Raw genomic sequence first — 15292 nt, forward strand, 5'->3', positions numbered from 1 at the left:
TCAAGAAGCCAAGGTGCCTATCTGTGCTCCATAAGTTGATGCCAGAAAATGGGTGTATGTAATGTCTGGCATTCTTCGAACGAAATCCGAGCTTTCCCACATGAGCCAATGGATAGGTTCCGAGGGAGTGGGTCCACCATACGAGATATTACAATAAACACTTTGAACTGCTGTTGCGGGATCAGTGTCGGGAAGCAAAAGTGTCATTGAGATTAGAAAAAAGAAGAAGGTTTCGTGGATTTATGTGGAGAGACGATGAGAATGAATGTGTGCCGCCTAGTGGGATTGCGTAGGATTAAATTTGAGCGGCTGAACCTTTTGGCAAAGGGTAGATATCTATTGCTTCACACGAACAGCTTTTTTTCTTTTTTGAACACATAATAAGCCTTAAACGGTATGTAGACAACCAAAAGGTTACGTTTTAAAGATTACTGACTGTATTAAGATTACAAAGTGCATCGTTAAACAGAATCGTATATACATTATTTTAACCAAACATATAGTATTACATTTTTAATTTTGTAACGGATCTATGTATGTTTTATTTATAAGGATGATATTTCGTGTTCAATTAACACACCAACGAGTAAAGTTAAATGGATATTTCTATTTGAAGACGTTGCTTTTATGCGATTTTTGGGATGGAAAAACACAATCAAGAATAATTTTCTATTTATTTAACATATTATATGTAAGCATAAATAGGTACGTGACATATTATGTTTATAAAAATGAAGGCTCTACATGTAATCCTAATTCAATAGCCATAAACTATATTGTAATACCTAGATAACTAACACTTCACATTCAAAACACAACAAAACATCTTCCAACCACTCACCACAAATACCCACTTATGTCTAAAAAATGAATAAATACTGACAAAAAGAAGCATACAAATGCCCAACCCATACAGTATTCACCTTGCCATGTTCGAAGATGTTTCTTAAGAGCGGTGCACAAAGATACATACAAAGAAGGGATCGAGAGGGTGCGTTGCACAATGAAACATTTTCCTCTGTCCTACGTTTAAAATCTCCACTCGAAATCGCGTTACCGGCCGCGAACGTGCGCAATGCGAAGGGATTAAATAGCAACGCAAAGTTCTCTTACCCATTTCCACAATATTCACCGCAGGGTGTTCTTGGGTAACCGCAGATGCGACACTTCAAAGTAATGTCACGACCGGGGCTGTTACGCATGTAAACAACGCCCAACGTGTACTAGGCGAGGATAAACAGCATAGAGATGGGGAGATTTCCTCGTTAGGAAACGCCTGCGGGATTTAATCCGAAATGAAGGGCTTCGTATATTTCGACCTATTCTCTGAATCTTCTTATGCGCGTGAAGAAAAAATGATCGACTTTCGTATTTTATTATAAATATATACGAATCTTTTATATCTCAATTTTTAATGCGTTGACTGTGCCGGATCGAAATCTTGCGGCCTTTCATTATGACTGCATCTTTCTTCTTAAAACTCACCAAGCCTTTTGACGTCGATTGAAAATCGTTTACGCGTGATACAAACGTCTCAATAACGATAGGCGCGATGGTCAACTTATTAATGTTTATTGTGTGCATACGTCATATAAAAATCTTGAAATTTCATAACCACTATAACGACTGCCATTATTATAGTAGTCAAATTAGAAAACAATCTGAAAATGTATATAGAAGCTACAGATCGCAAATAGATAGGTATTTAGTAAAAAATTATTATGTATATATTATATATAGATAACCATTTTAACCGAGATTACATCGTCTTAAAAATGCTCGCGGGATCATTTTCACTTTACGAATAATTTCTCTCCAATCGTTTTCTTTTCTTTGTATTGAAAACAGATCAATGCCCATTCGAAAAACATACACACACATATACTGGCGAGACTTCACCTGTGATTTTTATTGCAGGCAATAAGACGCGGAAACCTCTCTCGAGGATCCGTGTCAGGCGTAGGTGTTCGGTATAGATGTGATGGACCGAGCGCCGATGATCTAAACATTCCGCGATATCGAACCGTCGATGATCGTTTTAGTCAGTCGCCGAGAAAACGGCAAGACGTCCAGATCCGAGACTTCTGCCGGCTTCAAACACTTAAGTAAACGAACGTGACTCGTTTTTCTAAAACCATTTGGCTCTCTCCCTACATTATATTCTAATTTCACTCTTATTTCAACAAGCAAAATGACATTTGACATTTTACCAAAAATGTAATATCTTCAACGTAAAATTCTAACAAGAAGTTATGCATATAAACACTGATGCTTTTCCATTTTTTTCAAATTCAAAGAATTTTGTAATTATAGAAAAACATGATTAGGTCGAAAATGGATGAAAGAAAGCAACAAGTGTTAATGTAAAAAAGCAAAAATCAGGTTCTTCTATGTTGAACCCTCCTCTTTTGTATTATTTTTAACCGTATCGTACTTTAACTTTTCAATATTGGAGAACATATGAAAGAATATTATTGCTTGAAACATTCCACACAAGTATAATGTCGAAACGATAAAGGTCCTTTTCTCTATTGAGATAAAAGCGAAATTAAAACAAATATTTCAATATCGCGGCGGGATTAACCATACACACAATCTGAATTCTGTATTATTATGGAAACAAATTTTAATTGCAGATCATCCGCTCTGTTACCTCGTATGCTACCTGTCTCCTAACATACCTTCACAGCATCCTCCGCAACATAACCCTCATTCCATCGTCCTAAAAATTCTCACGGCGTCATTCTTTCCAACAAACAACGATGTACATGGTATATATAATTTTCATCACGTACATGGTGGTCCATTTCCCATCGACGGTCATCTGTCAGACTCTTTTAAAGCCTATATCGCCACCAGTATAAAGTGTCTTTGGTATCCAACGGCAGGTGACCGGTCGTCGGGTCACCTTATACGCGTACCACGCATTTTTTCGTGCAACATGTCTAGGATTTGCACGATACAAGCCGCCATTTCTGCACCGTAAGGCGCGCGAACCTTCTCCGCGAGCCAGGGCTAGTGTTACACTTCTGGGTGGTTCACGGTTTCACCGACGAGCTCTTTCTTTTTCTCCAGGACACGACCCTAGGATCGTTTACACGTAGCTAGAATCCTTTCCGCGAAAGTCCGCAACTGCCGATGTAATTACTCCTACTTTGAAACTCCTTGCGACGGATACCTTTTCCAATAACGCCAATGTCGTTGTTTGTATTGTCCTACGTCCATGTTGCTTATATAAAATACTATTTGCTTATATAAAATGTCAATACAATATGTCCAATACTACATTTCATTTAATAATATCAAATGCTTGTAATCATATGAAAGTATTATCGAACGATACGAAATTTGATTACATTTGTAATTAACTAATCAGTAGATATGTATATAAATGCTCTGCGTAGTAAATATCATAGTTTGCAAATACTATTCTGTAGATACAATCACTACTTTGTGTATTGATTGATTTGTGTATCTGACTTAGTAAGCAAACTAAAAACGCACTTTATTCTTATTTACATATCAATACAATGATTATTAATGTATTCCTAAAAGAAATTTAGAAATTAAAACATCCGAGCTAGAAAAATCTTGGGATAATATTACAATAAAGATAACAAAACCCTACATTTTTTCAAAACCAAGGATATAGCAACATATCGATATAATAATATGTCTACTATTTTTATAATTTTATGAAGATATAATTAATAGCCGTTATGTAATTTTTGTAACATTATATTATATATTTCCTTGCTTTTTTATAATAAAGGTGAAGATGAACAAATTGGGCTACATTTTAACAATATGTGTCATAATGTTCTAAAAAAAAGAATCGTAAACTTCGATTCAGTTGGATAGATTCTTTCAACTCAAAATATTGTATAATTTAGTAGTCCTAATGTTAACGTAATTTCGAATACAAAAATTGAAGAAATTGAAAATAAGAAGTCATCGGACTGTTGATTTGACGATTACAAACGCCATTTCCATTATTGACTTTTAAAAATCGAATTAATGACGTCATAGTATATTCTATTTCACATAGTAGCTACGATTATAAGGCATAAAAATAATTGCAATTCGATTTTATGAGCGATTTTGTAATTAAAACAGATCTTGTTAAAAATAGCTAAATATCTGAAAAAGAAGCGTTGAAATCAACATTGTAGTTCTCCGAAACGAGGATCGATCGTAAATTTCATAGGAAATAAATAATTGTTTGATCGGATTACACGGCGATTGTTCGTGCGGAATTGAAAGCGTCGATCTATCAGCATAGGGACTTTTTATGGAAATGACAGAATTGTGTCGGCGAAAAGGGTGTCGAAGCAAATAAGTGCAGTCGCGATACGACGCCTGTTCGGTCGCTAACAATAAGTGATCGATGGTCGGGTTCCTGACTCAGCAGACATTCGCGAAACCGAACACCATGGCTGAATTTTTGCGCGCAAATAGTATGCACGCGATAGACACCAACAAGCATGTGACCTAACGTGCCACGGCGTGTATTACCTAACTCGATTATATTCATAGACTTAATAATATCAAGGAGATTAAGACGATTAATTTACAAAGTCACATTTACGATAAACATAGAATATCTACTCAAAGGATGACAACAATATATCTGATACAAGATTAATACATACATACATATATCGAACATTATATATGATACAGCTAATATTTATCGATAAATATTTACAACGATACTTGAGCAATTATTTTGGTATATTATAGTTTCCGTTATAATAAATTGCAAGCACTTTGTTCATGTTTGTAATTTCTATTCGATGACGTTTTGTCAGTTTGATGCAGAATACATAATGCTCGTCTACTTTTACAAACATTCGTTTTCTAAAACATTTAAAAAAACTTTTCCTACATTTGCTTCTTGTTTGCAGTACGACACCTGTTGTTAATGATTTTATGAATTTGTGAAAAATTTAAAGATGCAAAAATGTACAAAATGCACATAATGTGCAAAAGTATAAAAAGGTATTAAACAGTGGAGTATTAAAATGGAGTGTTAAGCATTAAAAAATATTAAAAACGGAGTACTGTAACATTTAATGGGGAAGTAAATCATTATGTAGATTCGAAATATACAGTGACTACCAGGTTTTTAATCAAGTTCGACACTTCATTTTTGCAGTATCAAATTTTCGCAATCGTACGAAAGCATACTACTAAGTGATACGAAATTTAGTATTCTTGGAAATTATCTAATGAATTAGTCTATAAATGATATAACAAATACAATAGTATGGCAATATCTTTTCTGTACCCACTGTATAATATTTCACCGATTTTCACGTGCAAAACAATCTTTCAGCTGCGCGAACGATTCGTCGTGGCTTCAGTCGGTCCCATAGCGAACAATGAACGGAATTATCAGGATGGCCAGGCAACACGCGCCACAAATCGACTCGTCGCGTCGTCGTCGTATACGTCAGCTCGTGGACGCAGCCACATTCGACAGCTCTAGCGTGAATCCTAAATGTTCATTGCACGCCACTTCGATGCCTCGATTCTCGACAGCGGTCCGAGACGAATCGTACAAAAGTTGACGTCTCCATCTCTCACGATCGAAACGAGCTACGACATTACAGTCACGCCCATAGTGATCCTTTTGACGACAGGTTATGTTGTTGGCTAGAGATTTATTGTTCGTACAAGGGTGCCTTGTTATTATCCACGCTCGATTCCGGTCGTTTGGGGTGCTTGTTGGACTTGATGTGCCTCTGTTTATTCGAGTTGCCTTCTTCAATGCTACTTTATTGGGAAATGTACATATAGATAGTATTGCATATAATACGCTGTTTTTTATGGATCAATTAGTGAAGAGATTTTGGATAGATAATTATATTCAGTGGCTACAAAAAATATTTGCAAATACCTTTATATTTTAGTGAAGTATTTTATACCTTTTATAGTCATTGTTTTAGAAAATTTGAATTAATATTAAGTAAGTAAATACTGGATAGTGGAAGACGTAAGCACGTTCGTAGATTAGACCAAGATAACACTTATTGTCAACCGATTATATATATAACAACAAAATGCGAATATTTAAGAGACATTTGTTAAAAGAATCTTCTTTTAGAATATATATATCTACTTGTATAGCATGAAAGTTTGTTCTTTATCATATAACTAATCATATAACTGAGGGAAACATGATCAAATAATAACTTAGACGATGAAGAAGATTACACAAATTCCATAAATAAGCAACAAAAGTTCAGTTTTTTTTCAAAATAAGTAGCCAACTGTTATTAATAATGCGAACGAAAAATTATCTATAATTATTAATTATAAATTATTTGCAATTAATAAATCCAATTTCCAAACATAAACAAATTAAAAAGATCTTGAATACAGAGTTACGCCTTTTTTAAAAATGAACAATTTCAAAGAAGAAAAAAGAAAGAACAGATTAAACTGAAAAAAATACTGGAATATATAAAAGCAGCTTTTACTAATAATAAGTGCATCATGGTACAGAATTTGCGATAAAGAAAGTCCGATACCAAGAATGTCAGTTCCGTTAGCATCAAAGCAGATTGAGAATATCGATTTGCCAGTTGCATGTCCTATTAAGCTACAAATGGTAACGCATTGAGTTTATGACGTTCAAAATTCTTTCTAGTCTTGAACTTTATTTCATTGCCATCTTTAAATATTTCATAATTATCTGTGTTTTGTATCTAAAAAAAAAAAACAATTTTTTCACAGTATTAGAATATGTGAGGTTAATAATTGATTTTAATTTCAACAATAATTACATTCCATATTACCAATTATATTTTCATAGATATCACTAAATAAACATTTTTATAAAATTGAATTAATGTTTCGACACCTGTATTTTAATAAACGTACAGACATCGCTAGCGCAAGAGTGGAATTGTCAGGAATATGCTGGTGAAATTTGAAAGTAATCTACGAATCTATATAGAAGTAATAAAATATTTGCTGCAAAATATTAAGCATATAATAAATGTTAAAAATATCCGCCCTGAAGATTCAGGCTTATTACTATAATGGATAATTTGACCGTTTAAATACTTTTGCGATCCCTGCGAAATATACGGTTGTACTAAATAACTTTTAATTTCTATGTTATATTTTCAGATTCGTTTCAAAATTTACTAATACGAGCATGATAATACTAATGTCTCGTATATCACATATAATATATTCATGAAAGATTTCTACAAGTGTTCGAATACCTTCGTGATCAACTGTACATAATCCAACAACTCTCAACTTTCTGACTCAACAGCAACTCCAATCAACAGCCAACTCTCACACCTGAAAACAACCCCCTCACGCTTGCGCCTTTCCATTCACCACACGAGTCTTCTCAACCTCAGCATACTCGTCTCGGAGGGTGTCCAGCCCGTATCCTGTCGCGTGTTATCTAAACACCCGGTGTCTCCGCGTGCCTTAACGACAAAAAGAAACGGACAGGTCTAAAAAAAGAGGCCTGGGAAAATTGAAACGGGGACGAAACGAGCGAAACGAAGTAAGAAACATACTATCGGCATTTGTGCGACAAAGATACGACAAAGGGGCGGTTGGTGGCTAAGAGGGGTGCCGGGGGTGTTACATGTGGGGGTGGCGGCGTCGGTGGTGGTGGTGAGGTAGTCATGACGACCGCAGCGACCAATCATCCGGAAGTAACGCAGCGCGAGATAACTCTGCATCCAATCAGGTTTAAAGCGGGGACGGGGCTGGCCATCCCCCGCAGAAAATCACCCCCGTAACGAAATTTCCACCGTACGAGGGTAGATATACAAAACGACAGACGGCCCTCTCTCCTGTCCTTCTTTTAGCTGGTGAAAGTCTTTGTCTGGCTTTCGTCGCGTTTACCCTCGTCGATGTGGCTCTCGCACGCGTTATACTCTCGAATCGAGGATAAACGGGGATGATGTTGCCTCTTATCCACCCTCCTCAACCTCTCCTTTTCTTTTAATTCATAATCTCGGACCTCGCCGATAACCTGCAGCTAGTAGATAAGGATACTGAGATGTCTTTCGAAGAGTGGAAGGATGGTTCAAGGGGTAGGAGGTATCTTGGGGTTACAGAGTGACGCCACCGGCACTGAACATTTTTCTGTGTGGATCGTAGTAACTGAAAACCTTAAATTACTAAGCTATGAACATTTATACATAATCGCACGAAAGACAGAGGGTATCCCAGTAATTAGAATACAATTGGTAAGGAGATGATTTTCTTGAGAAATCATCAGAATGTAGAGTAAAATTTGTTCATATAGCACTTTGATTTTGAATAAATTAGGCTTGACAATTTATCAAATATTTGAACTTGACTAATTCCGAACTGAACACGAGCAAATAATCAGCAGGAAATTATTCTACGTGTGAAAATAAGTCAAAAATTTAACATGAAACTTCCTCATAAGGCGTTTCGTTTCCGAGAAAATAGAATTTGAAGATTTATGAATTATGCATATGCAAACTCTATTTTCTTTAAACGCTATTTCATAGAGAAAACATTACTCCATACTTTTACATATCTATGCATGTCAAATAACTTTCAGCTGTTTATTGTACTCAATTGATAATTATTATCGAAAACGAAATATTATATGAAAAAATTTGTTCTATATTTCCGATTTATTTTTCCATGTAGAATCAGTTCTTTCCAATTGTACCACAATTACTAACATACCATGTATATCGCACATTTTCTGCAATAATGACATGATTAAAAAATTACGATTCGCATGTTTCAAATATGATAAGTTTGTTATATAGATATTATAACTAATAAATAAGACTCGCATATGAAGTTTTTCATATTACAGCAACTTTCAAATCCAATACCTTGTCAGCTTTGCCTTTCCGTTAAAATTTATAAAAATATATTTATAGCTTAGATATTATGTGTTATGTCTACCATCCCATTATAACGATCGTACTTAATCCGCAATTTTTACATTATTTTATATATATAACTAGATTACAAATCTTTATGCAAATTCATATTTTTGTACATATAATTAAACGACTGAATTTCATATAGAAAATTATTTTACGTATTATGTATTATAGTATAGCACCTTAAAATTTTGATAAGTGCATACAAATGCAACACAATTTTATTATTTTATCGTTGTTATTATTATCTTTATTATTCCTAACTTATTACTACTAATTTTCAGTATTTCTTTCATTCAACATATTTTGACCTGCTATTTTATAACACAACATAAACTGAATAGCAACCACACTAAACATCCAAATCTTCTTCGATGTGCACGTCGCGTTTCTCTCGCGAAACATTTCTCGCCAGCTGATAAACCTGGTATTATGCGTTCGCGAGGTACTCGATAAATACACACTGGGTGACATTCACCACGTAAATGCGTCAGAATGCCCTGTATATAGGAAAGATGCGTTTATGGGCTGGCAGCAGCCCGATAAGAAACCTCGTAAAACGAATGGTGGCCCATAAGTGTTCGAAGCAACTTCGACGTTGCCTTCGATGCGATCGGTTGTCGAACGTGTACCCTCCGCATTTGTCACGTTTATCGACTTTACCATGTACACCGCACGCTTTCATCGTGACACACTTTGACATGCGAACGGATGGTGTGTTTCCATAGATCGCGAGGGGTTGAAAGGAGTTTGCGCAAATTGTGAACAGCGAATCTTGAAGTTTCGTCTGTTCTTGAGAAAAGATAAACTCGAAAATATTTGCTGGATATTTTGCTGATCAGATACGCTTGAATTAATGTTAGATTATATATTATAGTCAGAATCTATATATATATATACTGCGATAATCTCATCGATTATAAATAATGGAATTCAGTTTTTGAGTTTGATTGCGTTATGTTAAATATTATTTTAGGTAAAACATTTCATTTCTTGACACGACTAAAGGAAATATAAATAAACAAAAAGAACATATTCGTTTGTCCACTATAAACGATAATATAAAGTATGGCTATTTGAGTCAAACTAATTGTAATTTGTTTTGTAATTTGCCAAATTTGGTTATGAACAATTTTCAAGCGATCTGTAATTTAAAAACAAATTATTTAACTCGTTATTCGCCGCGTGATAAACATTCAGATAAACAGAACTTGCTACTTTTCGTTAGTTTACCTTCAATCCGGAATCTAATGAATGAGTAAATACTCTATCAATCCAATTACAGATTTTTATGAAGATACTGGTAACATACTCAAATAAAAAAAAATATATTAAAAAAGAAAATCACGATCAAAAAGATATATATATATATAATTTAGTTTCTTCGTTTTTAATTGTATTTAATTTCTAGGTAAATAAATGTTATAACACCTATATACACTTTTTGGTTGATTCGAAGCTTTATATGTCAATAGTAATAGTAACTTACGCAACACGATCTCGTTATAATGCTAATGAGATCTCAACGGTTTTGTACGACACACATAATACAATATATTTATAATATCATTTCCCTTATATAATTAAAACATTAGGATATTCAGTAGCCTGTTTCAAGAAATAAATTCATCTTTACGTTTATGTTTAACAATTGCTAATAAATTCTATTTCCTATTTTTCTTTAACTCTTCTAATCATGAGAACATCGTCTCACCGTCTCAAAAATTCAAAATGATCACATCATTAAACAGATTGAAACGAAACCGCGGGAATTGTAGATAGGGCCTGCTTGCGCGGAGATCGAACTTTTTTCTCAAATCAAGCGAGAGAATATTGTTTGGCCTCGCGGAAAATTTCCTTCGGTCAGGCTACTCTGAAAAAACCTTCCGCGATATCGAATCGCTAATCCACCTCGCGCCTCCTTGATTACGATACACGTTCAGGCGAATGGAAGGAATAAAGGAAAAAAATAATTTTTCCTCATCATCCCTGTCTACTCTCTCCCCCATCTATCCTCCAACCTCATCCCCTTCGTTCGTTCGAGAGTGTGGGTGGATGAATTCCATCGTTATCGAGTCGCACCCCCATTTTACAAACGGGAAAGCTTCTCTCCCGTCCGCAAAATCCCTCGACCGAACGTGCATATTTCCATTTGACACGCCTCAACGATCGCCTGATTTTATTAAAAACCCCCGTAACCTGGTTCCGCTCTTCGCTCATACCACTCTAAGGACAGAAATCTTCCTTCTAGATGCCTTTATTGCAACATCGTACCTGTTTGCGTCCTCTCAGGTATTCAACAGCTTAGGAAGTACGTCTTTATGATTCGCATGTATGTGTATGACAGGTAAACGAAACGCGTGGGTTGGAAGATGAAAATCATTTGCATCTGGCAGAGTTTGTTCAACAGGAAATTTCTTATAATAAAAATATGATAATTAGACTGCGGATGTTTATAGGAATTCAAATGTTTGTTAATATAAATGAAGTATTTAAACCTAAATGGAGATTTATTTTATTCTCTAGATATTATAAATATTATAACAAGAATTATTTGATTATGGTTTCAGTTTTGTCGCTTTCAAAGAATTGCTATTATGAGTTTCATTCATTGATGTGGAAGATTTCATTGACAAATATATCATCTATGTCAATGGTATAATAAACACAATGGTGCGTAAATATTTTTTGTAACCACTGTACATAGATTACCACTCAAAACAATCAATACGGTATAAACACACAATACACAGTACAGAGATAATTCCAATAATAGAAGGGCCGCTTTAAATATTTGAGATTTGGCCATATTCAGGCATCTTCGGGGCAGAGGAGCATAGATATCTAAAGAACACGGAAGAAGGTGACGACGCGACGCCTGGAACAACGGCGAGGAAACGAACGAGCTCGCTTCATTATACACGACGCTCGCACGCTTCGTTTGCCTCCGGAAGTCGTGCTTTAGGAGGGTCGTGGACTGGTAGGGGGTGAAGTGGATGGGTTGGTAGGAGGATGTGAGGGCCATCGCGGAACTACAACGGAAGAGAGAGGAAAGAGACCTGGAAAGAGATCGTGGCAACCAGCGGGCCGAACCAAGGGAGGAACAAGGGGAAACTGAGAAGTAAATGGGAGGAGAGGGTAGTTTGAATTAATACAATCACAGAGGGGTGGCTCACCATTCGCAGTCTACGTAAAGAGACAGAGACAGAGGGAGAGAGAGAGAAATATAACCACCCCTTTGCTTGTCATCGAAATTATACGCTGCCGACACTCGACCTCGTTTACGACTTCTATCTTTCTCCTCCTTTCTCTTTCTCTCTCTCTATTTCTCTGTTGGTTCTTTCATTTCTGTCTACACGGTGGATTCCTCTTCAATAGTCCTACGCGCCACGACAAGACAGCAGACGAGTTTGAAAATTAGGATCAAGAGAGGAAAAGGGTTAAATATGGCGGCACATAACGAGCTGTTGTCGTTACTGTTATCGAAAGGGTTGCGTTCTCCAGAGGGCACGAGAGATCTCGAAAATATAACGCGATTAACTGTGAATCCGCATTTCGCGCACGTTGTCTTGCTTAGCCAATCTGAATTAATATCTTCCAGAATTTTTACTTTTCTTAACGAGCGATCAAGCGCCGCCCGCGCTGTTCACTTGCACGCCCACGCGTTTTTCTTTCACGAGAGCTTGCTTTTCGACGGTTTTAAGCTTTTAATGGCTGAGATACAGGCATTGCAACACGAACTTTTTCCTGTTAACCAGTTAGCTGTTGCAACCTCTTTGAAAAGTGTGCACCTAAAATGTGCCGCAAAAAGTAAGCGATGACGAGTATACTCATCAAGCACAAAGTACGTGTGGCTGTTATAATGTAGAATTAAGTTGTAATGAAACGATTGTTTTATTTTTTAATTTTATTACTGACAGTACTCGTTATAACACAAAATATTGCCATTTCTTCGTGACGAGTATACTAGTAAAAAACAACTAACTGGCTAATTCCAGGATAATAACATCGGATTTTGATTCTTTCCATGGAAGTCAATGAAGGTTGAATAAAAAATAATTAATTATTCAAATCAAATAACGAATAAATCTGTTTGAGAATTATTATATTATTATTAATATATTATTATATTATTTGAAGATAAAGGATGACAAATTTGCGAAATATATCGTATATATTCGGTAAATTATAGCGGAGTTTCAAAGAAGTAACACGTAGATGCTTCCTCAGCAGAAAGTAAATGCCTCTAAATAGTGCCTTTGTGCAAGAGTTTTAATATAGTGTTTTGCTGTTGGGGAAGAAGGTCCTTGGAGTGTTCACTTGCAGTATTCTCACAGTTAGGCTCACTTACAATATACAGTGCTTCAGCCGAATTGTTGAGATGATCACCTATTCTACTTTATATTTGCTTCTCAAGTATATTATTTCTTTTATTACTGATGAAGTTTTTAAATCTATTTGGAGTTTGCAGGTATCACGGAGTTTGCGTTAACTATGGTTCTAAGTACTATGGAACGTAGTGCTTCAAACTTCGCGATATAACTTCTTCCGGGCATGCCCCGTTCAGATTAGTTTGATGATTATTTTGTAAATTAAGAATTCGTTGTTTACATCTAATCTAGAGAATTTCCTGATAAGCCAGTACATATTTTCCTTCTAATCGATTTGATCGATCTCTTTAACCGACAGTCTAGATGCATTTCTAGCTAGCTATTTTTCTGTGAGATAGCATAACATTGTTGAGTTATTTTGAAGGAGGATTTCCTTTCCTTAGTGTGAAGGTGATATGTTTTTTTTTGGCTAACCTTTACTCCAATTTTGCATTGGTTTGACCACTCTTAACACTAAACTTACCGGTGCGGTCAAATTGACCGCTCTCGCAACTCTACACAAATTTAACCATATTTAAACTTTATGATATCGCTTCATAATTTCTCACTTTTCCTAAAACATGCATACAGTATATTTTTCGGTAATTAATTTTAGTTTGCTTTTTTATTTTCTGAGAAAAATTTGTACTCTGTCTTGCCTACCGTGAGCGGTCATTTTGACCGCCCGACAAAATATGTACATTTGATAATAAGATAATTTGAAAAAAATGCAACAAAGTTGAATAAGATATCTCTCTATATAAATAAAAGTGTAATTCTATTTAAGTCTATAATTGAAATTAAACAAAAGTAAGTTTGGACGAAATTTTATGAAGGTTCATCATTTTATATACATTTAGTTATAAATTAACCATTATCTGAGTTAAATCATAAAAACTACTACTTCTTTAATCACTGTTCATTTTGACCGCACACGGTAGAAATATGTATACACGAAGTGTCAGTAGCTTTAGTGTTAATCCTTTGCACATAGTGCTGCAATGCGGAGAATTTGCATTATGATCTTCGCGAGTGATTAATATGATGGTACTTTCAGCAAATATGAATAGATTTGTTTTTTAAGTAGTAGATATATTGACAGTATAAAGTATTTATAGAATAGGTTCCAATACAATTTCTTGCGAAACTTCTGCGTTGATATCGTAAATGTCAGAAACTATGTTTTGTATTTTAACGAAAAATGTTCTATTTTCCAAGTATGATATAATGAGCACGTAATAGAATGAAGGGAACATTTGTTTAATTTTATATAAAAGGCTCTCGTGCCAAATGTTTTTTTGTGCCTATATTATTGTTTGCATTCTAGAGCGAATGTAAGTTTATTTGTTAGTCTATTAGTTTGTTAACCAGATCTATTATATAGTTGCATGTTTATTTCTGTAACGAAATTGATGTGATGGGATTAAGACGTTTTCTACTATTCTCTTTTTCATTCTGTTGTGAATTAATTTCTCTAATAGCTTTAACGTTATAGGAAGTAGAGCAATTGGTCTGTAGAATGACAGTAAGATTCAATGCTTATCGAGTTCAACTATCATAAGAACTTGAGCTATGTTCCTTTTGATGGTAAAATATTTAATAATAATAGTGAGCATTCTTGTTGTTTTAGTAAACAGTAATGAGCGTTCTTGAAATGTATCGTGGAGGTGTTCGGTAAAAGTATTGATATTTTCTACTGTGCTTCTCGTGCAGCTGCCATTTACTTTAAGGCCTTCTGAATTTTGCAGCTGCCTTCCATAAAAAATAATTTGTGTCTTCATTAGGGGAGAGGCCATATAGCTTCCCTAAGCGTCATAGATATTATAGAAGGGAATTTTAACATAGTCTTTAATTGCAAGATAAGCTTCCGCAATATGGATTATATCAATTTTGTCAGTGAATAAGAAGACTTTGAACTCCTGAATTCTGTACTGTAGCCCGTTAACGTCCAAAATTATAATTTTCAGCATAATATTCATTAGTATTCATTATTATTGTTGCCAAGTACAC

Source organism: Bombus vosnesenskii, unplaced genomic scaffold, assembly GCF_011952255.1.
Source record: "Bombus vosnesenskii isolate JDL3184/JDL3185 unplaced genomic scaffold, Bvos_JDL3184-5_v1.1 scf7180000014816, whole genome shotgun sequence".
NCBI lineage: Eukaryota > Metazoa > Arthropoda > Insecta > Hymenoptera > Apidae > Bombus > Bombus vosnesenskii.